Raw genomic sequence first — 25,173 nt, 5'->3', positions numbered from 1 at the left:
TGAAAGAGCTTGAAGGGGCTCAAGACCCCATGTGAACAACGATGCCAACCAACCAGAGCTTCCAGGGACTAAGCCACTACCCAAAGACTATACATGGACTGACCCTGGACTCTAACCTCATAGCTAGCAATCAATAGCCTAGTAAGGGCAACAGTGGAAGGGGAAGCCCTTCGTCCTGCCAAGACTGAATCCCCAGTGAACGTGATTGTTGGGGGGAGGGCGGTAATGGTGGCAGGATGGGGAACACCCATAAAGAAGGGAAGGGGTAGGGATTAGGGGGATGTTGGCCTGGAAATCGAGAAAGGGAATAACAATCGAGATGTAAATAAGAAATACCCAAGTTAATAAAGATGAAAAAAAGAATATAATCATTTTACTGGTAACAATAAAGTTACATGAAAGTTAAACTATTTTTTAAGTTCTAGTTTTTCATCTACCATATTATAAAAAATATTTCTAAAATCTGTTAAAAGATTTATAAGACTTTAAGAGGAAGGCAATTTTGAAGGTATATTTATTAATTTCTCAAGCCAGGAAGTCTATATTAAGATATCTTAATTATGATATTTGAACTACAGATATTTAAAATGTGACATGTATTTGAAAACAAAAGAACAATTTATAACACATAATATTTACTTAGAGAAAACAGCACATATAAAAACAAATGCAACTCATATTCTGGTTTGGGTTTTGCTTACACAAGCTAGAATTATCTAAATACTAATTCAGTTGAGAAAATGATTCCATCTGATTACCTGGCTGCAAGTATACAGTGAATTTTCTGAACTAATGGTATGTACATAGACTATTTCATGGGCACATTTTAATTTCAAGGCAGCTTGTATTGGTTGGGATAATGGAGTAGCCATCAGAAGCATTTCAACACCCTTCCTCCTCTGCTTCATTTCTTGCCTCCAGGTTCTTTACCATAAGTTCCTCCTCTGACTTCTCATCAAGGAGGATGGGAAACTGTAAGGTGCAGTAAACACTTTCCTCCTTAAATTCTTTTTGCTCATGATGCTTATCATAGTATCAGAAATTTACCCAATATTATATTCACTGGAACTACTATGACAAGCACACGTTTATATGCTAATGATGAACTAGAGATCAGTGTTTGAAAGGGTGATGCCATGCTTATGCAGTGGATTTCCCCAAATGGATAGGTAGGTAGTGGCATGGTCTCCAAGATACACTGAAGCTTCAGAATAATGCAAGAAGTTGCTATCAAGTCATGTTAAAATAGGTTTAAACTATCTAATATTTATATAATAGTATATTGCAATGTGAATGTTTGTTAAAAAAATGTTTTATAAAGTCACAGCATGTCTCCTCTGTAAAAGTAAAAAACTGTCAGAGAAACATGATTCAAGTAAGAATTGTCCCCAGAAGTCTCAGCCATTTGAACACTTAGTTCACAGTTGATGGTGCTGCGTGGAGAGCTTTAGAAGGTGTGGCTTGTTTAAGGGTTATGTTAGAAGCAGTGGGCTCTGATAAATAAAAACCTCACCTACATACAGTCTGTTCCCTGTTCAGTGCTAATTGTTTGGAATGCAAGCTCTTAGCTTTCTTTATTTGCCAACATGCCTGCCACGTTTTCAAAGCCTCAGTACTGTCAGAACACACTCGTATCCTTCTTAAGAAGTCCAAAATATACCTTTCCTTTATAAATTTTCTTTATTGTATGTTTTTTCATAAAAACAGAAAAGGTATTATTACAACTACATTTGATAGAAGTTTGACATTTTCCTTTATACAATTTATTTTAAATTCTTCATGTTATTTTTGTATATCTGATTTTGCTATTTATTAAAAGTTAACAATAAGGATGAAATCATGCCTGGAACTGAAATCTATTCAACTACACACAGGGAATGAAGCCATGAATCATAAAAAATGTATGACTACTACTCTATTAAGCCAAAACAATCCCTAACTACAATCTAAATATTTGTCCTTAATCACAGGTAAGTGTAGACCTTACCTCATCAAGGAATCTCTCCTATGTAACAGATGGAGAACACTGTAGAAGACCATGACTAATTCCAATACTCAGTTGTAGAGAACAGTTTCAGTGACTAGAACCAAAAGCCAACTCGTGCACTCAAGACTCAGGAAACATGGAAGAAATAATAGGAGGGCTATTGGGTCAGGAATTCTTTGCTGTGACATTGTATTACCTAATGATTTCAGGAGTTATATTTATAAGGCCTTACCACATGAATATCTAAGAATGATATGGAAAGGTCAGTAAGAGTCATGTCAACACAGACAAGGGATAAATACTGAGCCCCTGACTCTTAACACAAAATTACAGGCATGTAACTAACTCCCAGAGTAAACAAAATAGTTCTTTTCAGGGCAGAACATACTATGTTCCAATATTAGCCCTGAAAACATAAATATGAATATAATTATACAGACTGAGTAAATTATATTTTGAATATATACATAAATACATATATGAGAATACCAGTAATTAGTTAAAGGGGACCATAAATTTGAAAGACAGCAAGAAGTAGGGAGGTTTGGAGGGGAAGGGAAGGAAGAAACTATGCAAATATAGAATAATATCAAAAATAAAAGAAAAATGAAAACAGTAATTAAAAATGGTTAATTAAAGAAAAAGTTAACAAAATTTCAATAAAGGAATACTTGGCACCTCCTTATCCTTCTGCTCATTCATGTTTATGTTTGAATAAATCTAAACGAATAATGGAAGTAGAGCATCTGGTGCTTGAGGTAGCGTGTGTCTTCCAGCTGTGCTTGACCCTCAAAACACAATATGTTTCTCAATAGTAATAGTTTAATAATTACAATCCTGTTTAGTTAAAACAGATAAAACTGCGTGTTGATTTACTACAACTAAAACAAATAGGATCTTATCATCACTTATGTAGATTAAGAACATTTTGTATTTGGAGAGTTATGCTTATAATAAAAGGAAAACATCTCTTTTCAAGTGATAATACATTTTTGATATTTTCATGCTGTTTGGGGAAAAAGGAATGAATTGTGTAATGGCAGAATAAAACCAATATGTTCTTTATACAGAGAAATTGCATTTATTTAAACTTTATGTGTATGATAATAGGAAAAAAACTTTTCTCAACAATTGTTGAGGCCTTCTTTTTATCTCTATAATGATTTTAAATTAAATTATTATATTTTCAGAAGAAAATGCAGTAAAGCATAATTTATGTTGATGTGTATGCTTTTGAACTGTACTACTTAACATCATGCACTAGGGTCCAACAACTTAAACTGAAGCTCGTTTCAGATGAAAACTTCCAGGCAAGCTACAGAGAATAAGTCTCTTCTAATATTGCTGAGTACAAACCTATTAATAAATAAATATCTATGTGATTACATACTAACATTTATAAATTAGTGTCCTATAATATCTGTCTGAAATGGCAATGTGTCATTTATACAGACAGAGTCTAGCTATGTGGCCCCAGCTTGCCTAAATTCTCTATACAGACAAATACGGCCATAGACTCACAGAATTCTACTTACTACTCCTACCAAGTACCTAAATTAAAGGTGAAAGCATAGAAAAGTTTTTTTCTGAATTGTTCATCAGATGAGCACGAAGATACTCCAAAACATGGACTATTGCTATCTGTGTTTGAAGGTATGCATCCTTTTGCTGCCAGTATAGAATACCTTGGACAGAAGATGTGTGTGAATCAACCTGGAACTTTCCTGGGACCCTTCTTTCTTAGGAAAAAATATCAAAGTATCAGATTGAGATATGCAAGTTGCCACGGGAGAACAGCAATCCTAGCTGTGATATCTAGGAACTGAAAAATATGCAAAAAATGAGAAAGCTATTCTAAAAGGTACAATTGAAGTGTTTATATCCTGGCAGTAACAAATAGTAATTACTTGAACTTTGGACCTACAAAATTGAAAGGAATTCATGATTGGCAGTTTTGTTAATTTCCTATGGCAGGTTGTGCCCCAGAATTAAAGTATAACCTATTCCTGCCTCTTTCCTAACTGATATTATTTCTTACTGCATCCAAAACTTATCTTGATACTTGCAGATGGCTGTAGTTTTGCTCCTCATTGAAGAAACTTTATTTTTTAACAGCCAATGGAGATCATTACAAAACAGTTCAGCCATTCAAAGTGTGAAGAGGCAATGTCTGTGGGATGACTTATTCCCAACTAATAAATATGTGCCCGAAGCCCTAATCCCAAGGTTCAAGGCAGAAATGTGGGTAGAAACATGTTAACCAGAGGACAAAGACATCTGCTGTAAGATAGTCTCATCTTAAAGCAGATATAAGAACATAAATGGTGAGGAAAGTGGAAAGAAAAAAGAGGAGAGAGTGATTCTGAGAAGAGTTAAGGTAAATATGATCAAAATACAACATATGATATTTTAAAGGACTTATCATAAAATAATATCACATATCTATAAATATCTCAGAGGTTTGCTAATTATTCTTGGAGAAAAACAAAATTCCATTACATCAGGTCCCATAAACATGTAGGTAGAAAACTAAAAGAATAAATAAAATTCATTACTTCATCTTCCTGAAAGTAATAATTATGTACTATCGTACGTAGTCTTAGCAAGACTTCTAAAAAAAAAACACCTAGATTGCTTGCAATTGCATATCAATGTCCTCTGTAGTTCTTCACAAACTCACATCTACAAGGGCAAGGAATCAGCTTTCATCTGTCAGAGTTGCTAATGATATACATTAAACACTAGACTTCATATTAGGTAATTTCTTCTTAAAGAAAAATTCACTGGGCTTTGTCCTGAGTGACTATCCTGGTCATATATGTCTGATGCCAGGCCTGAACTCACAAGGTGATATTGATTCCATATACTACAACCTTTAAGCCAATATTTGATAAGTTTTTATGCTAATAAGCTGTATTAAATGAGCAATTGCCTTTGATAGCTTGGTGGTTCTTACCATGTGGACATCCTTCATAACAGATATCAGATATCCTTTATATCAGGTATTTACTTAGGATTCATAACAGTAGCAAACTTACAGTTGTGAAATTGCAACAACATAATTTTATGATTGGAGGTATTCCCAAGCTAACGAACTCTATCAAAGGGTCTCAGCATTAACAAGATTGAGATGCAGTGCCTTAGTGATCATTCTAATGTGTCCCTTACGATCTTCAGTTATTCATGCTTGTAATCCAGTGGAAACCAGTTTAGGCATACTGAACACATTTTCAGCACAATTTCAGAAATGCAGTAGAGGAGCCAACCAGTGGACAATGGAGGCCTGTTAGCTTCAGGAAATCGTCCTTTCTTGGGGATTCAGGATGGACAAGTGAATGGTATTCCCTGCACAATGAAGTATATCTATTGCTAGATGAAGCAACAACTTCCCTCAAGGATCACTGTACAACACCCAGACTCTCTTCTGTACCCTGGCTCTTTCCAGATATCATCCTTAGATATTCCTTAAGATCATTCCACAGAAAAAATACTATCTTCCTATGTGCATGGATAAGCCTACCCTTACCAAGAACGCTACAAAGTCCTGTAGATCTGTCATTTGAAAAGAGGATGAAATAATACACATAGAGCAGCTGCCACAGGATCTGTACACATTAGCAGGCGGGTGCACATGAGTGTGCTCATTTTCTTTTATTTAAGCAGATATTTAGAAGTATAGTTTGTTTCAATTTTTAATTGGTTCTTTGTGAACTTCACATCATGCACAGCCAGCACACTCATCTCCCCCTCCCTTCATACCTGCCTTCCACCTTGCAAATGCCTAATATCAGAGAGAAAAAATCTTGTGGAAGCTGTATTGTGTCAGTGTATCCCACAGTATTCCCTTTTAACTATATGTCTTTGCTTGCAAATGTTTATTGCAATGATGCCATTTGTCTGGTATGAGGTCTCTGGCTTCTTCTACTCTTTCAATACTGGATCCTCACTAGGACTCCTCAGATATCATGTTATTTCCCCTTGCTTTGGAGATCCTGTAATTTTGGATCTGTAGGATCGGACCCTTCATTCATTCTAGCAGTTCAGTGACGGGCTAGATGATGGTAGAAGAACTAAATCTGGGTCTGAATAAAACCAAAGATGATCAGCTCTCCAGAATTCACACCCTTGGGTCTATCTCACCAGTAACCACCCAATACTGGGGCCACCTGTATCCTGTTGCCTAGGCAAGGTGCAAGTCCTGCTTTCCTCAGTGTTGCAGCCAGTGAAGGACATGACCATTTCTCCCGCACATAATCTTGGGAACCAACTTCCCACAGATGGTGAAGGACAAGGGAGGGAAACTGGGTGTCTCTCCCTCACCTATACCACTGCCCAGCAGACAAGAGGCAGGGCTAGTTCTACCATGCTGTCCCGGAAAGGTACAGGGAATCCTCCTGAGAGCTATGGCATGTTGAGGGCAGGACTAGCTTTTCTCGTCTCATAACCTCAATACTATCAATCCTATTTGCCCAAGCTGACACGTGGCATAGATGGAGGACATTGCTACATGGCAGACAAGAAGCAATGACAGCGCTGTCTTGCTCTCACCCTCCTGCCTGCTCACCAACAGTACGACCATCTTGGTCATTTCTACTGTACTGTCTCAATGAGGTCCAAAGTCTACTCTCCCAAGTGCTGGAGCATGTAAAGGGCAGGGTCAGTTCTTCTGCTCTCATGACTGTATCCAATCCAACTCTGGCCTAGAGGATAAAAGAAAGGAATAGAAATTTTTCCCTGCCAATGCCACCAAATGGCCGTGAGGAGGCAGAACTGGCTCTCCCACACTCACCGCTTTCAGTCGAGTTCACCATAACCGCCACATCTAGGGCCAGATCTATTTTGATTAGCAGTTGAGGTGCATAGCCAGCAACTGACAAAGGACAGGAACATCTCTCCTGGTCTAATGACCCCAGGACCAGGTCTCCTGTCTATTGCAGGAGGTGAAGGGTGAGCATAGTATCTCTCTCCCTTGATCATGCCACCACAGGGAGTTGAGTGGAAAATCAGCTCTCCAACACATGAATTGTTTGGTCTAGCTAACCAAGAACTCCAACAATGTGCTCACCCAAGGGCTACTGTCATTGGCTATGGGTGGAGTCAGCTTTTGGGCCTTCATGTCTGAAGGGCAAATACTCCTATGATGCCCAGGTGAGTGTTGGGGTGAGTTCTGCACAGCCCTCAGACATCAACATGTTTCCAGTGGCTAGGGAGTCTGCCTTGACTTTGTTGGTAATAGATACCTGCAGAGTCACAGACCCATACATGGTCCCCTCTGTCAGCACAGACAAGGACCCAACCATTGTCCTGGTAGTATCACCAGCTATTCATAGCAGGCTTTTCCTCACTACCCCCAGAGTCTCTAGTTTTGCCTCTTTGTGTTGTTCCCAAATCCATTTTTTTCTCTTTCTCTTCCATTTCTCCACCTCCTATTAGTGCCAGGGATCTCTGCGTGTCTGGGGTCCTTTCAGGAGAAGTAATCTCAGGACTGCTATGCTCCCCTCATGCATTATGGTGCCACCAGGCTGGGTTCATACCAAGCATGGCCTGATCTAACCCCAGTCTCCACAGGCTTGGGGGCCACCAGAGTGGTGTTGATCTCAGGCTAGCTCCATGTCTATGCCTGGAAGCACCAGTCTGGTCATTTGTCTTGGGCTTAGTGCTGTCTAAAGCCTGTGTCTCCAGGCAGGGTTCTTCTAGTCTCCGGCTTGCCTTCTGTCCTGGGAGCCTATCTAGGCCTACCTGGACTGGAGTGTTGATCATCTCAGGATAATTCCTTGTCCAAGCCCTCTTTTGCCACACTGATGGTGCATCAGGTTCATGTTTTACAGGGAATGTTAGGCCATTGATCATTCGGATGTTCCTAGGTCAGAACACTGAGCATAGTCAGAGCGTCTCTCATCTCTGCCACCTATTGACACACATATGACACAGCAGCGACATCTGCAGTGCCTGAAAGGCCAGGAGAAAGGAGTACAACTTTTGCTACCACAAAGAAGTCAAATTTTATTTCAATATTGAATTTAATCAAATATAGGTAGATTTGGTCATAAAACTACAACAATCACTTTCTTACTTTACCTTTGCATATTACCATGTAGATGGATAGAATAACTGCATCTCAGGTACATATGGACTCATTTTTCCCAGGACAGAGGTTACAGTTATTGCTTATTCCAAGTGGACTTCCTTATCCCCAGTCTATTGTTGTACATGTCTCTTTGGATGACCTTTGGTATGTGTATGTGTCTGTACTCATTATCTTTAAGATTTCTCTTTAACTCTTTCATGGAATGCAATGGTTTTGTAGATCTCTACTTGCTATTAACTACAAGAAATGGAAGGACAGAGAAATTTGGCTTCAACTTTGTGATTGTTTGTGGAATGTGATGATCATGATTCTCCTGATACCATGGAGTGAAATAAATTTGTTTTTTACCCTGAGTACAAGTAGGATGCTCATTGAGTCACTCCACTATTGTTGCATTGCATGTATTATATATTCCAGATACTTTTACAAAGAGTATAAAATAGATAAGGACTGTATTTTCAGAAGTTATGATTTCAAACTTTACGTTTCTTTTTTTTTTTTATTTTGTTGCTCAGTTAGTGACTTCTTTGGCAAGTCTGCACTGTGTTAAAAATTCAGAAGCAAAACAAAACCTCCATAAAATAAAATCTTTCTCATTATTTAAAGCATAAACTTGTGAATTAGAGGTCTTCAGTACTGCATTTGAACATGGAAACAAAATCTCTTAAAGATGTAAAACATTTTCCCGCTACAAAACTAACCATGCCTTGAGGCGTTTCTATAATAAAACTGAGAGCAATCAGCCAGGAATGGAGATTGTGCCTGGAGAACACATAATCAGTATAATCAAATTATTATCCTGTCAAGAAAGAAATGTGTCCTTACAAAACCCAGCATCTAGGAATACCCAGCAGGCTTCTAGTGACTGTTCAACTTAATGTTAGTACTGAATGACAGTCTCTCAGATTTGTACATATGAAGGGAACAATTCGAAGAAGGGACTTGACAACAGAACACATTCATTATTGAGTAGTGAGAAAGAAAGAGACAGTCTATGGCATAACAAGTGCAGGACATATGAAGAGAAAAAATAGCTGAACCTCAGCCTGGATTTCAATGGAAGAAACTAACACTGATTTCCAACAGTCACAGCTACCATGTCTGGAGATTAATCAATCGGTACCCTTTCCACATCTAAATCAATGTGGATTTGGTCATATGCCTTTACTTAAAAGTCAGCCCATGTAAGTTCTTAGGGTATGAGACTATGAACCTTTATTTAGTACCTACACCGATGACAATAATTTGGAAATACATGTTGACATTTAATGATTATAAACCATGGGCTTGAGAGATGGCTTGATGTTCAAGAGCATTTGCTGCTCTTACAGAAGAAGTGAGGTGGTGCCCAGCAACCAATTGATGGAGCTCAACCCCAGTTTCAGAGTATCTGGTTCCCTCACATAGCCTCATCATGAATATGATATACATACATAATTGCAGGAGGAACATATATACATTGAATAGATGAATAAATAATTATGTACAAATTATTATAAAACGTGTGAGACTTGATACCATGAGGAAAACATTATTTAACTTCCTGTTACATGGCATATGTTTTAAAATAAAAGTTGGATTTATTTGAGAGAAATCTGTTATTTTACCTCAGAATCATGGTTTAATGAAATCAGCATCATTATTTTTTTTCTGTATTCACTATAGCAATGAATTGGAATTGCTGAACTTGTCAATCAGTGAAAAATTAAGTGTATGTACACAATATAATATATATATGTGTGTGTGTGTGTGTGTGTGTGTGTGTGTGTATGTGTCTGTGTGTGTGAATAATATATAGTATTTGGCAGATCTAAAACAGAATTTAAAACTTGGCAGAAAACTGGGAGGCCTTACAATGTGTCCTAATAAGTGAGGTCACACAATCTCAAAAGAAAAAAACTTGCATGTTCTTGCTAATATGTAAAACTTGGTTATAAGTATATATACATCTGTAGGAAAAGAACATGTGGGCACATTATAACATGAGTAAAGATAGAGGAGAAAAATACCAGAAGAGATTGGGAGTGGTTGAATAAAGGTAATGAATATGTGCTGTGATAGAAAATATAAAGCTAATTTGATTTCTAATTCTAATTCTCTCATGTTGTTTTGTGTGTGTTTTGAGGTACATACATAAAACTATTGAATATTACAAATATAAAAGTTCATGTATAATTTCTTTTTTTTATTAACTTGAGTATTTTTTCTATACATTTCGAGTGTTATTCCCTTTCCCGGTTTCCGGGCAAACATCCCCCTTCCCCCTCCCCTTCCTTATGGGTGTTCCCCTCCCCAACCTCCCCCCATTGCCGCCCTCCCCCCAACAGTCTAGTTCACTGGGGGTTCAGTCTTAGCAGGACTCAGGGTTTCCCCTTCCACTGGTGCTCTTACTAGGATATTCATTGCTACCTATGAGGTCAGAGTCCAGGGTCAGTCCATGTATAGTCTTTAGGTAGTGGCTTAGTCCCTGGAAGCTCTGGTTGCTTGGCATTGTTGTACATATGGGGTCTCGAGCCCCTTCAAGCTCTTCCAGTTCTTTCTCTGATTCCTTCAACGGGGTCCTATTCTCAGTTCGGTGGTTTGCTGCTGGCATTCGCCTCTGTATTTGCTGTATTCTGGCTGTGTCTCTCAGGAGCGATCTACATCCAGCTCCTGTCGGTCTGCACTTCTTTGCTTCATCCATCTTGTCTATATAGGTGGCTGTATATGTATGGGCCACATGTGGGGCAGGCTCTGAATGGGTGTTCCTTCAGTCTCTGTTTTAATCTTTGCCTCTCTCTTCCCTGCCAAGGGTATTCTTGTTCCCCATTTAAAGAAGGAGTGAAACATTCACATTTTGATCATCCGTCTTGAGTTTCGTTTGTTCTAAGGATCTAGGGTAATTCAAGCATTTGGGCTAATAGCCACTTATCAATGAGTGCATACCATGTATGTCTTTCTGTGATTGGGTTAGCTCACTCAGGATGATATTTTCCAGTTCCAACCATTTGCCTACGAATTTCATAAACTCGTTGTTTTTGATAGCTGAGTAATATTCCATTGTGTAGATGTACCACATTTTCTGTATCCATTCCTCTGTTGAAGGGCATCTGGGTTCTTTCCAGTTTCTGGCTATTATAAATAAGGCTGCAATGAACATAGTGGAGCACGTGTCTCTTTTATATGTTGAGGCATCTTTTGGGTATATGCCCAAGAGAGGTATAGCTGGATCCTCAGGCAGTTCAATGTCCAATTTTCTGAGGAACCTCCAGACTGATTTCCAGAATGGTTGTACCAGTCTGCAATCCCACCAACAATGGAGGAGTGTTCCTCTTTCTCCACATCCTCGCCAGCATCTGCTGTCACCTGAGTTTTTGATCTTAGCCATTCTCACTGGTGTGAGGTGAAATCTCAGGGTTGTTTTGATTTGCATTTACCTTATGACTAAAGATGTTGAACATTTCTTTAGGTGTTTCTCAGCCATTCGGCATTCCTCAGCTGTGAATTCTTTGTTTAGCTCTGAACCCCATTTTTTAATAGGGTTATTTGTTCCCCTGCGGTCTAACTTCTTGAGTTCTTTGTATATTTTGGATATAAGGCCTCTATCTGTTGTAAGATTGGTAAAGATCTTTTCCCAATCTGTTGGTTGCCGTTTTGTCCTAACCACAGTGACCTTTGCCTTACAGAAGCTTTGCAGTTTTATGAGATCCCATTTGTCGATTCTTGATCTTAGAGTGTAAGCCATTGGTGTTTTGTTCAGGAAATTTTTTCCAGTGCCCATGTGTTCCAGATGCTTCCCTAGTTTTTCTTCTATTAGTTTGAGTGTGTCTGGTTTGATGTGGAGGTCCTTATTCCACTTGGACTTAAGCTTTGTACAGGGTGATAAGCATGGATCGATCTGCATTCTTCTACATGTTGACCTCCAGTTGAACCAGCACCATTTGCTGAAAATGCTATCTTTTTTCCATTGGATGGTTTTGGCTCCTTTGTCAAAAATCAAGTGACCATAGGTGTGTGGGTTCATTTCTGGGTCTTCAATTCTATTCCATTGGTCTATCTGTCTGTCTCTGTACCAATACCATGCAGTTTTTATCACTATTGCTCTGTAATACTGCTTGAGTTCAGGGATAGTGATTCCCCCTGAAGTCCTTTTATTGTTGAGGATAGCTTTAGCTATCCTGGGTTTTTTGTTATTCCAGATGAATTTGCAAATTGTTCTGTCTAACTCTTTGAAGAATTGTATTGGTATTTTGATGGGAATGCATTGAATCTGTAGATTGCATTTGGTAAAATGGGAGATCTTTCCATCTTCTGAGGTCTTCAATTTCTTTCCTCAGTGTCTTGAAGTTCTTATTGTACAGATCTTTTACTTGCTTGGTTAAATCACACCGAGGTACTTTATATTATTTGGGTCTATTATGAAGGGTGTCGTTTCCCTAATTTCATTCTCGGCTTGTTTCTCTTTTGTATAGAGCAAGGCAACTGATTTATTTGAGTTAATTTTATACCCAGCCACTTTGCTGAAGTTGTTTATCAGCTTTAGTAGTTCTCTGGTGGAACTTTTGGGATCACTTAAATATACTATCATATCATCCGCAAATAGTGATATTTTGACCTCTTCTTTTCCGATCTGTATCCCCTTGATCTCCTTTTGTTGTCTGATTGCTCTGGCTAGAACTTCAAGAACTATATTGAATAAGTAGGGAGAGAGTGGGCAGCCTTGTCTAGTCCCTGATTTTAGTGGGATTGCTTCAAGTTTCTCTCCATTTAGTTTAATGTTAGCAACTGGTTTGCTGTATATCGCTTTTACTGTGTTTAGGTATGGGCCTTGAATTCCTATTCTTTCCAGGACTTTTATCATGAAGGGGTGTTGAATTTTGTCAAATGCATTCTCAGCATCTAATGCAATGATCATGTGGTTCTGTTCTTTCAGTTTGTTTATATAATGGATCACGTTGATGGTTTTCCGTATATTAAACCATCCCTGCATGCCTGGGATGAAGCCTACTTGATCATGGTGGATGATTGTTTTGATGTGCTCTTGAATTCGGTTTGCCAGAATTTTATTGAGTATTTTTGCGTCGATATACATAAGGGAAATTGGTCTGAAGTTCTCTTTCTTTGTTGTGTCTTTGTGTGGTTTAGGTATAAGAGTAATTGTGGCTTCGTAGAAGGAATTCGGTAGTGCTCCATCTGTTTCAATTTTGTGGAATAGTTGGATAATATTGGTATGAGGTCTTCTATGAAGGTTTGATAGAATTCTGCACTAAACCCGTCTGGACCTGGGCTCTTTTTGGTTGGGAGACCTTTAATGACTGCTTCTATTTCCTTAGGAGTTATGGGGTTGTTTAACTGGTTTATCTGTTCCTGATTTAACTTCGATACCTGGTATCTGATTAGGAAATTGTCCATTTCCTGAAGATTTTCAAGTTTTGTTTAATATAGGTTTTTATAGTAAGATCTGATGATTTTTTGAATTTCCTCTGAATCTGTAGTTATGTCTCCCTTTTCATTTCTGATTTTGTTAATTTGGACGCACTCTCTGTGTCCTCTCGTTAGTCTGGCTAAGGGTTTATCTATCTTGTTGATTTTCTCAAAGAACCAACTTTTGGTTCTGTTGATTCTTTCTATGTCCTTTTTGTTTCTACTTGGTTGATTTCAGCTCTGAGTTTGATTTGATTCTGCCTTCTCCTCCTCCTGGGTGTATTTGCTTCTTTTTGTTCTAGAGCTTTTAGGTGTGCTGTCAAGCTGCTGACATATGCTCTTTCCTGTTTCTTTCTGCAGGCACTCAGCGCTATGAGTTTTCCTCTTAGCACAGCTTTCATTGTGTCCCATAAGTTTGGGTATGTTGTATCTTCATTTTCATTAAATTCTAAAAGGTTTTTAATTTCTTTCTTTATTTCTTCCTTGACCAGGTTATCATTGAGTAGAGCATTGTTCAATTTCCACGTATATGTGGGCATTCTTCCCTTATTGCTATTGAAGACCAGTTTTAGGCCGTGGTGGTCCGATAGCACGCATGGGATTATCTTTATCTTTCTGTACCTGTTGAGGCCCGTTTTTTGACCAATTATATGGTCAATTTTGGAGAAAGTACCATGAGGAGCTGAGAAGAAGGTATATCCTTTTGCTTTAGGATAGAATGTTCTATAAATATCCGTTAAGTCCATTTGGCTCATGACTTCTCTTAGTCTGTCGACATCCCTGTTTAATTTCTGTTTCCATGATCTGTCCATTGATGAGAGTGGGGTGTTGAAGTCTCCCACTATTATTGTGTGAGGTGCAATGTGTGTTTTGAGCTTTAGTAAGGTTTCTTTTACGTATGTAGGTGCCCTTGTATTTGGGGCATAGATATTTAGGATTGAGAGTTCATCTTGGTGGATTTTTCCTTTGATGAATATGAAGTGTCCTTCCTTATCTTTTTTGATGACTTTTAGTTGGAAATTGATTTTATTTGATATTAGAATGGCTACTCCAGCTTGCTTCTTCTGACCATTTGCTTAGAAAGTTGTTTTCCAGCCTTTCACTCTGAGGTAGTGTCTGTCTTTGTCTCTGAGGTGTGTTTCCTGTAGGCAGCAGAATGCAGGGTCCTCGTTGCGTATCCAGTTTGTTAATCTATGTCTTTTTATTGGGGAGTTGAGGCCATTGATATTGAAAGATATTAAGGAATAGTGATTATTGCTTCCCTTTATATTCATATTTGGATGTGAGGTTATGTTTGTGTGCTTTCATTCTCTTTGTTTTGTTGCCAAGACGATTAGTTTCTTGCTTCTTCTAGGGTATAGCTTGCCTCCTTATGTTGGGCTTTACCATTTATTATCCTTTGTAGTGCTGGATTTGTAGAAAGATATTGTGTAAATTTGGTTTTGTCATGGAATATCTTGGTTTCTCCATCTATGTTAATTGAGAGTTTTGCTGGATACAGTAACCTGGGCTGGCATTTGTGTTCTCTTAGGGTCTGTATGACATCAGTCCAGGATCTTCTGGCCTTCATAGTTTCTGGCGAGAAGTCTGGTGTGATTCTGATAGGTCTCCCTTTATATGTTACTTGACCTTTTTCCCTTACTGCTTTTAATATTCTTTCTTTATTTTGTGCGTTTGGTGTTTTGACAATTATGTGACGGGAGGTGTTTCTTTTCTGGTCCAATCTATTTGGAGTTCTGTAGGCTTCTTGTATGTCTATGGGTATCTCTTTTTTTAGGTTAGGGAAGTTTTCTTCTATGATTTTGTTGAAGATATTTACTGGTTCTTTGAGCTGGGAGTCTTCACTCTCTTCTATACCTATTATCCTTAGGTTTGAACTTCTCATTGAGTCCTGGATTTCCTGTATGTTTTGGACCAGTAGCTTTTTCTGCTTTACACTATCTTTGACAGTTGAGTCAATGATTTCTATGGAATCTTCAGCTCCTGAGATTCTTTCTTCCATCTCTTGTATTCTGTTGGTGAAGCTTGTATCTACAGCTCCTTGTCTCTTCTTTTGGTTTTCTATATCCAGGGTTGTTTCCATGTGTTCTTTCTTGATTGCTTCTATTTCCATTTTTAATTCCTTCAACTCTTTGATTGTGTTTTCCTGGAATTCTTTCAGGGATTTTTGCGATTCTTTCAGGGATTTTTGCGAATCCTCTCTGTATGCTTCTACTTGTTTATTAATGTTTTCCTTTGTTTCCCTAAGGGAGTTCTTCACGTCTTTCCTGAAGTCCTCCAGCATCATGATCAGATATGATTTTTAAACTAGATCTTGCTTTTCTGGTGTGTTTGGATATTCCATATTTGTTTTGGTGGGAGAATTGGGCTCCGATGATGCCATGTAGTCTTGGTTTCTGTTGCTTGTGTTCCTGCGCTTGCCCTTCGCCATCAGATTATCTCTAGTGTTACTTTGTTCTGCTATTTCTGACAATGGCTAGACTGTCCTATAAGCCTGTGTGTCAGGAGTGCTGTAGACCTGTTTTCCTCTCTTTCAGTCAGTTATGGGGACAGAGTGTTCTGCTTTCAGGCATGTAGTTTTTCCTCTCTACAGGTCTTCAGCTGTTCCTGTGGGCCTGTGTCTTGAGTTTACCAGGCAGCTTTCTTGCAGCAGAAAAGTTGGTCTTACCTGTGGTCCCGAGGCTCAAGTTCGCTCGCGGGGTGCTGCCCACGGGCTCTTTGCGGTGGCAGCAACCAGGAAGACTTGTGCTGTCCCTTCTGGGAGCTTATGCAGCCTCAGGAGTGCCCACCTGACCAGTGGTGAGGTCTCTTTCCCACGGGGTCTGGGAGCAGAGAGCTTCTGCGGGCCGGGATCCGCGGGTGTGGGACTTCCGGTAACCACAGGACGTGCCCGGTCCTAGAGGAATTCTGCCTCTGTGTGTCCCGATTTCACCAGGCAGCCTTTTTGCAACAGACAAGTTGGTCTTACCTGTGGTCCAGAGGCTCAAGTTTGCTCGCGGGGTGCTGCCCACGGGATCTCTGCGGCAGCAACCAGGAAGCTCATGTATAATTTCAAATGGCTATTGTACGTGTACAAAATTTTATTGACTTGTATACACATTGGGTTTGGCTTTTATGTTTGATGATTTTAGTATTTGCAAAGTTTTATTTTAACAATAAATATCCTAAAACTAAACAAGAAAAGAGGAAGTTTACAGATGTGTTTGAGGTAATTTTATATCCAGTCACTTTGTTGGAGTTGTTTATCTGGTTTCAGAGTTTTCTGGCAAAATATATGGGGTCACTTAGGTATATTATATTATCATATGCAAATGGTGATATTTTGACTTCTTACTTTTCAATATATATTCATTTAATATTCTTTTCCTTTCTCTACTAAAAGGATAAAGAGGCTGAGAAAAAAATAAGAGAAACGACACCATTCACAATAGTCACAATTATATAAAATACCTTGGTGTGACTAAACAAGGAAGTAAAAGATCTGTATGACAAAAACTTCAAATCTCTGAAGAAAGAAATCGAAGATCTCAGAAGATAGAAAGACCTCCTATGCTCATGGACTGGCAGGATTAATATAATAAAAATGGTTGTCTTGACAAAAACAATCTGCAGATTCAATGCAATCCCCATCAAACTTCTAACTCAATTCTTCATAAAATTAAAAGGAGCAATTGCAAATTCATTTGGATTAACAAAAAAAAAATGAGGATGGCAAAATTATCCTCAGCAATAAAAGAACTTCTAGGGGAATCACTATACCTGACTTGTAGCTGTATTACAGAGCAATAGTGATAAAAACTATATGATATTGGTACAGAGACAAGCAGATAAATCAGTGGAGTAGAATTGAAGATCTAAAAATGAACCCACACACCAATGGTCACTTGTTGTTTGACAAAGGAGCTAAAACCATCCAGTGGAAAAGACAGCATTTTTAACAAATAGTGCTGGTTCAACTGGATGTCACCATTTAAAAGAATACAAATCAATCCATTCTTATCACCATGTACAAAGCTCAAGGCCAAACAGTTCAAAGACTTCCACATAAAACCAGATAAACTAATAGAAGAGAAAGTGGAGAAGAGTCTTGAACACATGGGCACTGGGGAAATTTTCCGGAACAAAACCCCAATGACTTATGTTTTAAGATCAAGAATTGACAAATGGGACCTCATAAAACTGCAAAGCTTCTGTAAGGCAAAAAAAAAAAAAAAACAAAAAACAAAAACAAAAACAAAAACAAAAACAAAAACAAACACTGCCATTAGGAGAAAAATGCAACAAACAGATTGGGAAAAGATTTTTTTCCAATACTACATCCACTAGAGAACTAATCCAAAATATACAAAGAACTAAAGAAATTAAACTCCAGAGAGCCAAATAACCCTATTAAAAATGAGATACAGAGCTAAAAGACGAATTCTCAGCTGAGGAATATCAAATGGCTGAGAGGCATCCAAATAAGTGTTCAACATCGTTATTCAAAAGGGAAATGGAAATCAAAACAACCCTGAGATTTCACCTCACACCAGTGAGAATGGCTAAGATCAAAAACTCAGGTGATCACAGATGCTGGTGAGGATGTGGAGAAAAAGGAACACTCCTCCATTGTTGGTGGGACTGGAGACTGGTACAACCACTCTGGAAATCAGTCCGTTTGTTCCTCAGAAAACTGTACATTGCCCTACCTTAAGACCCAGCTATACCTCTTCTGGGAATATACCCAAAAGGTTCTCCAACATACAACATGGACAAATGTTCCACTATGTTCATTGCAGCCTTATTTATAATAGCCAGAAGCTGGAAAGAACCCAGATGTCCTTCAACAGATGAATGGATACAGAAAATGTGGTATATCTACACAAAGGAGTACTAGTCAGCTACTAAAATCAATGACTTCATGAAATTCATAGGCAAATGGTTTGAATTATCCTGAGTGTGGTAAACTAATGACAAAAGCAAAAAGCAAAAAGCAAAAAAAAAAAAAAAAATCCAACCCCCCCCACACACCCACACACACTCACAGATAAGTGTATGTTAGCCCCAAAGCTCAAATTACCCAAGATAAATCCACAGACCACATCAAGCACAAGAAGAAGGACAACCAAAGTGAGTATGTTTCAGTTTCTCTTAAAAGGGAGAACAAAAATATTTATAGGAAGGTATATGATTGCAAAGTTTGGAGGAGAGATTGTAGGAATGGCCATTTAGAACCTCCCCCAATTGGGTATACAGCCCATGTATATATAGCCACCAGAATTAGATAATATTGATGAAACCAAGTAATGCATGCTGCGAGGAGCCTGATAATGCTGTCTCCCGAGAGTCTCAGCTAGACCATGACAAATACAGAGACGAAAGCTAGCAGCAAGCTGAGAACTGAGAACGGGGTCCCAGTTGGATGAATTCGAGAAAGGATCAAAGGAGTTGAAGGGGCTTGCAACCCCATAAGAACTTGAATACAACCAACCAGAATTCCTGGAGACTAAAACCAAAGACTACACAGGGACAGAACCATGGCTCCAGCTGCATATGTAGTCTAGGATGGCCTTGTTGGTCTCTAATGGGAGGAAAGTCTTTGGTCCTGCCAAGGCTGGACGCCCCCCCCCCAGGGGAATGTCGGAGGTGGGTGGGAAGGGAATACCCTCATAGAAGAAGGGGAGAGGGATGGGATAGGGGGCTTATGGCTTCGAAACCAGGATAAAGGGAATATCATTTGAAATGTAAATAAAAAATATTCAAAAAAATAAGAACCAAGCAGAGATCACAGGTACTAAACCACTGCGCAAAGACTTATCCATGGACTGATCCATGGCTCCAGCTGCGTATGTAGCAGAGGATGATCCTGTTGGGCACCAATGGGAGAAGAAGCCCCCTGGCCCTGCCAAGGCTAAAACCCCCAGTGCAGGGTAATATCAGAGGTGAATATAAGAAGGGGGTGGATGGGGAGGAAGAACACCCTCATAAAAGAAGGGGAGGGAGATGGGACAGGGGGCTAATGCCCGGGAAGGGAAAGGGAAAAACACTTGAAATGCAAATAAAAATATCCAATACTACTACTACTACTACTACTACTACTACTACTACTACTACTACTACTACTACTACTACTACTAATAATAATAATAATAATAATAATAAAGTACATATTCTTTTTGTAGAATTAAGAATTCTTTCGTAGCACCTAGGAACAAAGGACACTTTGGTATGACTATGCGTTGTTATTCAACCTTTCTTAACTCTAGTTGTTTATGTTGTTTGTGATAATTCAACAAAAAATTCTGTCCATGTATGTCCTTGTGAAACGCAAGGCGATGGTACAGAACTATGTAGATACCCATAAGAAATTTATAATTCTATTCTCTCAGGAATGTAAAACTAATTTTCAAGTTATGAATTTAACTTTTATAATTGTTGCTTCTATAAATATATTCTATACATAATGGCCAATCTTAGAGGATAGAGTAACATTTTAGTTATATCTACTATAAAGCCTGATTTGATAAAACTAAAAAGTAGTGATGGGGAAAGTAAGTGTGAGATAGGTAAAAGATTGAAAGTCAATGGTCACATTGAAATGGAGTCATTAAAGGCTTACATGTCACTTCATACCTGATCATCCTCAAAGTCAACGTTTGAAACTTTTCAATGCTAAAATTAAAAAGGGTGCATTCTCATGATAGTGTTTAATTCTATATTTTCTACGTTGATTTTAGATTAAAATAAATATATAATACACACAAAGATAATGGAAAATTCTGTTTAACATATTTTTCCTCTATCATATTTTTGATATTTATTTTAAAATATCTATAAGGTCTTCTTAACTGTGATATATTTATGGGAGGGACACTTGAATTTAGAATATTTTTCGGCATAATGCAACTAAATGAAAAGTTGCTGTTGGTTTACATTTAATATACATACATATTATTATTGTAATTTTATTATTACTCATGATACAGTAAACATAGTGATAGGCACATCTACTCACAAGTATCTTTTTTGAGAGTTTATCTTTGGTCAGGTGATCATGACCTTTATTTCCAAAAGAATATCAGATAGGACTTTTTTAAAAAATATATATCTTGAACTTTTCCATGTTAAATAGGTTCAAAGATTATGGTAATTCTGTGCATTTGAAGCAGTATTTATTACTCATTCCATTTGATGTTAATCCTTTTACTCTTTGGTATCAATTTTATTTATTTGAATTCTCATTATATTTCACTGACTTACAGAGGACAAATGCTTAACACATAACTATTGAAAGGTCAATAAAGGGCTTCATATTTTCACATATGAGTGTTTAGTGAACTCTCTAATGAGGTACAAGTTAATTTTCAAAAGGTCTAGAAAAGAAGTGAAACGCCTATTTTTTTTGAAACACTTAATTTCATTTTCACCTTTGCACTTTATATAACTGGAGAATCTAAATTTTCCATAAAATGTTGACTTTCCTCTACAGAAGAAAAGGATTTTTTGTGTTAATTATAGAAACATATATAACGCAAGATGTTTTCTTTGTAAAACAGAACTAAGTTAAATGCAATTATACTTTTTCAAAATTTCAAATAATATAATTTCTTCATTTCAGTTAATATGCTTTTAGTAATTAGACATCATATTGTTACGTTTGTAAATATCTTGAATCAACTATTCAGTTACTTTAAGTAAAACTAATTCAATAACTTAAAATTTTCCATGGATACTTGATTAAAATTATTTTTGAAAACAACGAAATTTTACCATTTTCTTTTCTTGCATATAAACCTTATACTTTAGAAATGCTGGTTAATTTTATCAAACGCTACCTCTCATGCTATGTTTATTTTGCTTCTGTAAACATAGCAAAATTTTTTGCAAAAAAATTATAGGAATGGTGGTTCCTATAATTATTCCTTTCCATCATGATGATCCAACTATTATAGGGACTGTTTTTCCTTTTAGATTGGTTATAACCACTGAGTTCTTCATGAGTATACTTCTCTGAAATGGAAAAATATTACCCTTTTCTAGTATGTATAAAAGTCTGCTAAGCTTCTTGGCTCTGATTTTTCCATTTACAGGTACCATGCAGAAGACTTTTGAGCTTTTGATCTGGGCAAGCACAGGAGAGAACAGAAGACTTACCTTTGAACAAGTACAGGAATCCGAATTCATATCACTTCCAAATAGGCTATGATTAGAAAATAAACTAAAATTGTACTGTTTGTCAAGTATACCTTCTAGTATTCCTCCAACCCAGCTTTGAGATAGAGTCCTATCATCTTATTCTGAGATCGTAAATCTTTGTTGATATAATCATCTCTTGCAGTCATTTAGAAGGTAGATAAGGCTGACTGACACTGAAGACCAGAAGACTCACCCACGGGGTCAACTAGATGCAAACACTATTTGTTTTGCCTTTATAAGAGTCTCTAGCTAGTGATTTTTTCTCAATAACTATCTACAGATGTTTAACTAGAGATCAAAAATTTTGGAGTCCATTGCTATTGTTTACAGAAGCAAATTATTGTGAAGTCTATTAAGAGAAAGGAAATTTCTGAAATTTCAAAACGAAGTATTACAATGTGTCAATAAAGCAAAGTGGATTGTCTAAAATAGTTTAAAAAATAAAAATAAGTATCTTAGTAGCTGGTGAGATGGCTCAGGAGTTACAAGCACTGGCTGCTCTTTCAAAGGACCTTGGTCGAATTCCAAGAGCTCAGATGGTAACTCAAAAAATCTGTAACTGTCGAACCAGGGAATTCAATGACCTTACCTTCCCTGAATAAATACACATCTTGTAAAATATAAATGCACATTTTTAAAGAATGCCATATATACACACATACATATATATACATATATATACATATATACATACATATATGTGTGTATATGTATATATATATATATTTAATTATATTGATCGAGTATACCTCAATAGTCCAGATTTGTCAGATAAACAAGGGAGGACATAAGGACAATATATAAGAACACAAAAAGGAGTGGAATTAGTCTCTGTGAAAGGACTAGGTGTCATTATTGCTATATGGAACTTTAAAAAATAAGTGGCGGGTTGGGGATTTAGCTCAGTGGTAGAGCGCTTGCCTAGCAAGTGCAAGGCCCGTAGTTCAGTCCCTAGCTCCGAAAAAATAAAATAAAATAAAATAAGTGGAAATTATTGGCTTCTGCCACCACCTGTCCTACCCTTATCTACCATAGACCATAGACCCTTATCATCATCTCTATCACCCAACACCATAAACAGACTGCTCATAGACTCTTTCAACGTCTGTCTTGATGATAAATGAGGTCCTTGCCACTCATTATGAAAATTACTACATGCAACAGTTGGAGATCAGAACAAAAATCACCATCAATCTTCAGAGTCATGGAACCCAGTCCAAGGATATACTTCAAAAAGTATTCCTGCACCTTTGCTGAAAAGATGGGGACTTTTCAGAAGAAAGGAGAGAAAAATCGCAAGAGGAAGCAGATCAAGTAGTTTGCTATAAACTTTGTCTCCTACTTAGAAGCTATCCGCATAGTATCTTACCCTCATGGCTGCCCAAAAGTGAACTGAGCAAGAATGAAACCAGTGACCATGTCAAACTGGATGAGAAAAGGTTATAAGGCCTCAACCCTACAAAAGGAACTACAGATAACTGGAGTAATAGAGCTTGGAGTAGGGGAGGTGGCCCTCAGAGGGGAAGTATATATGAATTGGTTGTTCAGTACAAATGTTCATCCCTGAAAAAAAATACAATAATGCACAGATGCAGCATGTTGTATTTAAAAATATTTATATATGTATAAGTACAAATATACAGACAATAATGAAAAGAGGGGTCATGAATTTGGAGAAGAGCAGGAGAGGTATATGGAAGACCTTACGGGAGGTAAAGGAGGAGAAATATTGTCATTAAATTATTATCTCAAATGTAAGCAACAAATTCAAACAGAAGCCAATTTATGTTTGAAGAAATATTCTAAACAAAGAAACAATAGTTCTAAATATAGAATGTGTTGAAATTTTTGTGACTGTAATCAACTTTAGCTTTCTAATGCTTGGCTATATAGATAATGCAAGGGCTGGCTTTCAGAAGATTTTTGGAAGAAAAAGTCCATGATGAATAAATGTAAATTTCTCAGACACCTTGTAATGAAAATTCGACTAGAGTCAAAGGAAAGATTGAAATGGCCAAGTCTGGCAATCTGAAGATGAGCATCAGGTATTTCAATATGTAAATGACCAAATAAGAGGAGGCATAGGGTTCTGGGATAGCAACATCAGCAACATCAGGCCAATTGTCCCACGTTTTGGAAACCTTAAAGCAGTGGTTTCCAACGGGAGATCATATATCATATATTCTACATATTAGATACTTCCATTATGATTTATAAGAGTATCAACATTACAGTTAAGACTTATCATCAAAATAATTTTGTGGTTGTGGGTGACCACCATATCAGGAAGTCTATTAAAGGGTCTCAGCATAAGTAAGTTTGAGAACCACTGCCTGAAAGGAACATATATAAGCCAGTATTGTCATTTTTATGTTTTCCTTCTTCTAATGGGGTCATTTTTTCCAACTAGACAGCAAGGATGGCTTCTAATGAGAATACTTTTCCATCTATTTCAGAAAAGAGATGCCATAACATCCCATAGAAAAGATGTGAGTTACAGACCAATGTAGCTTCTTGGTAGTTGCAGAAATACAGACAGTTCATTACGATTATCAGCAGTAGTGATACCTACAAGAGGAGAGGGTGATAGTGCTGACCAAGTGGCTCACTGGCATCTGACAGGCAAGGTCAATAGTTAGCATATGCATAGTCAGAGCTGAACATAGAAGGGAGCTTCAGCATCCTGTAAATCAGTAGACAGCATATGAGCAACTCCTTGATACTCACTGTTAAGTCCTTGATGTATGAGAGAAAAAAAATATGCTCTCCCTTGGCTCAGCATTTGATGCTCAGGTAACTATTTCTACAGAAATGAATCCAGTCTCTCTCCCATTTTTACCATAGACCTATAAAATCCCTAGACAAGGTATTTCAAAAGCTTTTTCTTTTCTTGGAAATCCTTTTTATCTGTTGTTTCTCTCAATTTTCATTAATTTCTCACTCTTTCTTTAAAATGGCCTCTGCATATTCACAAAAGACCATGGCTTTAATATCCACTGGTGTGAAACAATGAACTTAAGGAAAATGACTATAGGTGATCTTTAGAGGCAGAACTTTGTGCATATTACCCTCTATCTTTGAGTCCTGAACAACTAAGCTTTGAAAGGTACTACCCATTCTAAGAAAATTTCTGCTTCAAGAATCTAAGTTACAAATTAGTTAAATCATCATTTTCTTCAGAAGAATAGCTACATAAGAAACAGGCAATGAAAGCATCACCTTTAACATTCTTTATGCTTTAGACATATAGAAAATATGCATTTCTTCTCATCGTGTCATATCAGTGTTACATGTTCAAGAGTATATGTAAATACTGCTATGAACTGGTAACTTGATATTCTTTCCAAATGTTGAAGTCAGAGACATTGACTCTGTGCCTACCTCGCCTTTGACTTTGGATCTATGAGTGTTTCCATGGGATTTCCTTTTTAATTTTCATCATTTTTCTTTACTTATGAGATTGAAATTAGAAATCCTGGATGTTTCACATATGAATATATTCTCCTTTATAGGGATAAAG

General features: G+C 37.5%; 1 protein-coding gene and 1 non-coding gene across 10 annotated transcripts in view; both read right to left on the bottom strand.

Moving 5' to 3' along the window:
• Positions 1-25,173, bottom strand: part of Cdh18 (cadherin 18) — a 1,002,040-nt gene that overhangs the window by 337,212 nt on the left and 639,655 nt on the right.
• Positions 7,818-7,949, bottom strand: LOC120101302 (small nucleolar RNA SNORA17). The gene has a single exon (XR_005501677.1). It is a non-coding gene; the product is annotated as a small nucleolar RNA SNORA17 (small nucleolar RNA).

Source organism: Rattus norvegicus, chromosome 2, assembly GCF_036323735.1.
Source record: "Rattus norvegicus strain BN/NHsdMcwi chromosome 2, GRCr8, whole genome shotgun sequence".
In the NCBI taxonomy this organism is placed as follows: domain Eukaryota; kingdom Metazoa; phylum Chordata; class Mammalia; order Rodentia; family Muridae; genus Rattus; species Rattus norvegicus.
Note: the sequence above shows the minus strand (reverse complement) of the source record. Positions and strands in the feature narration are given on the sequence as shown.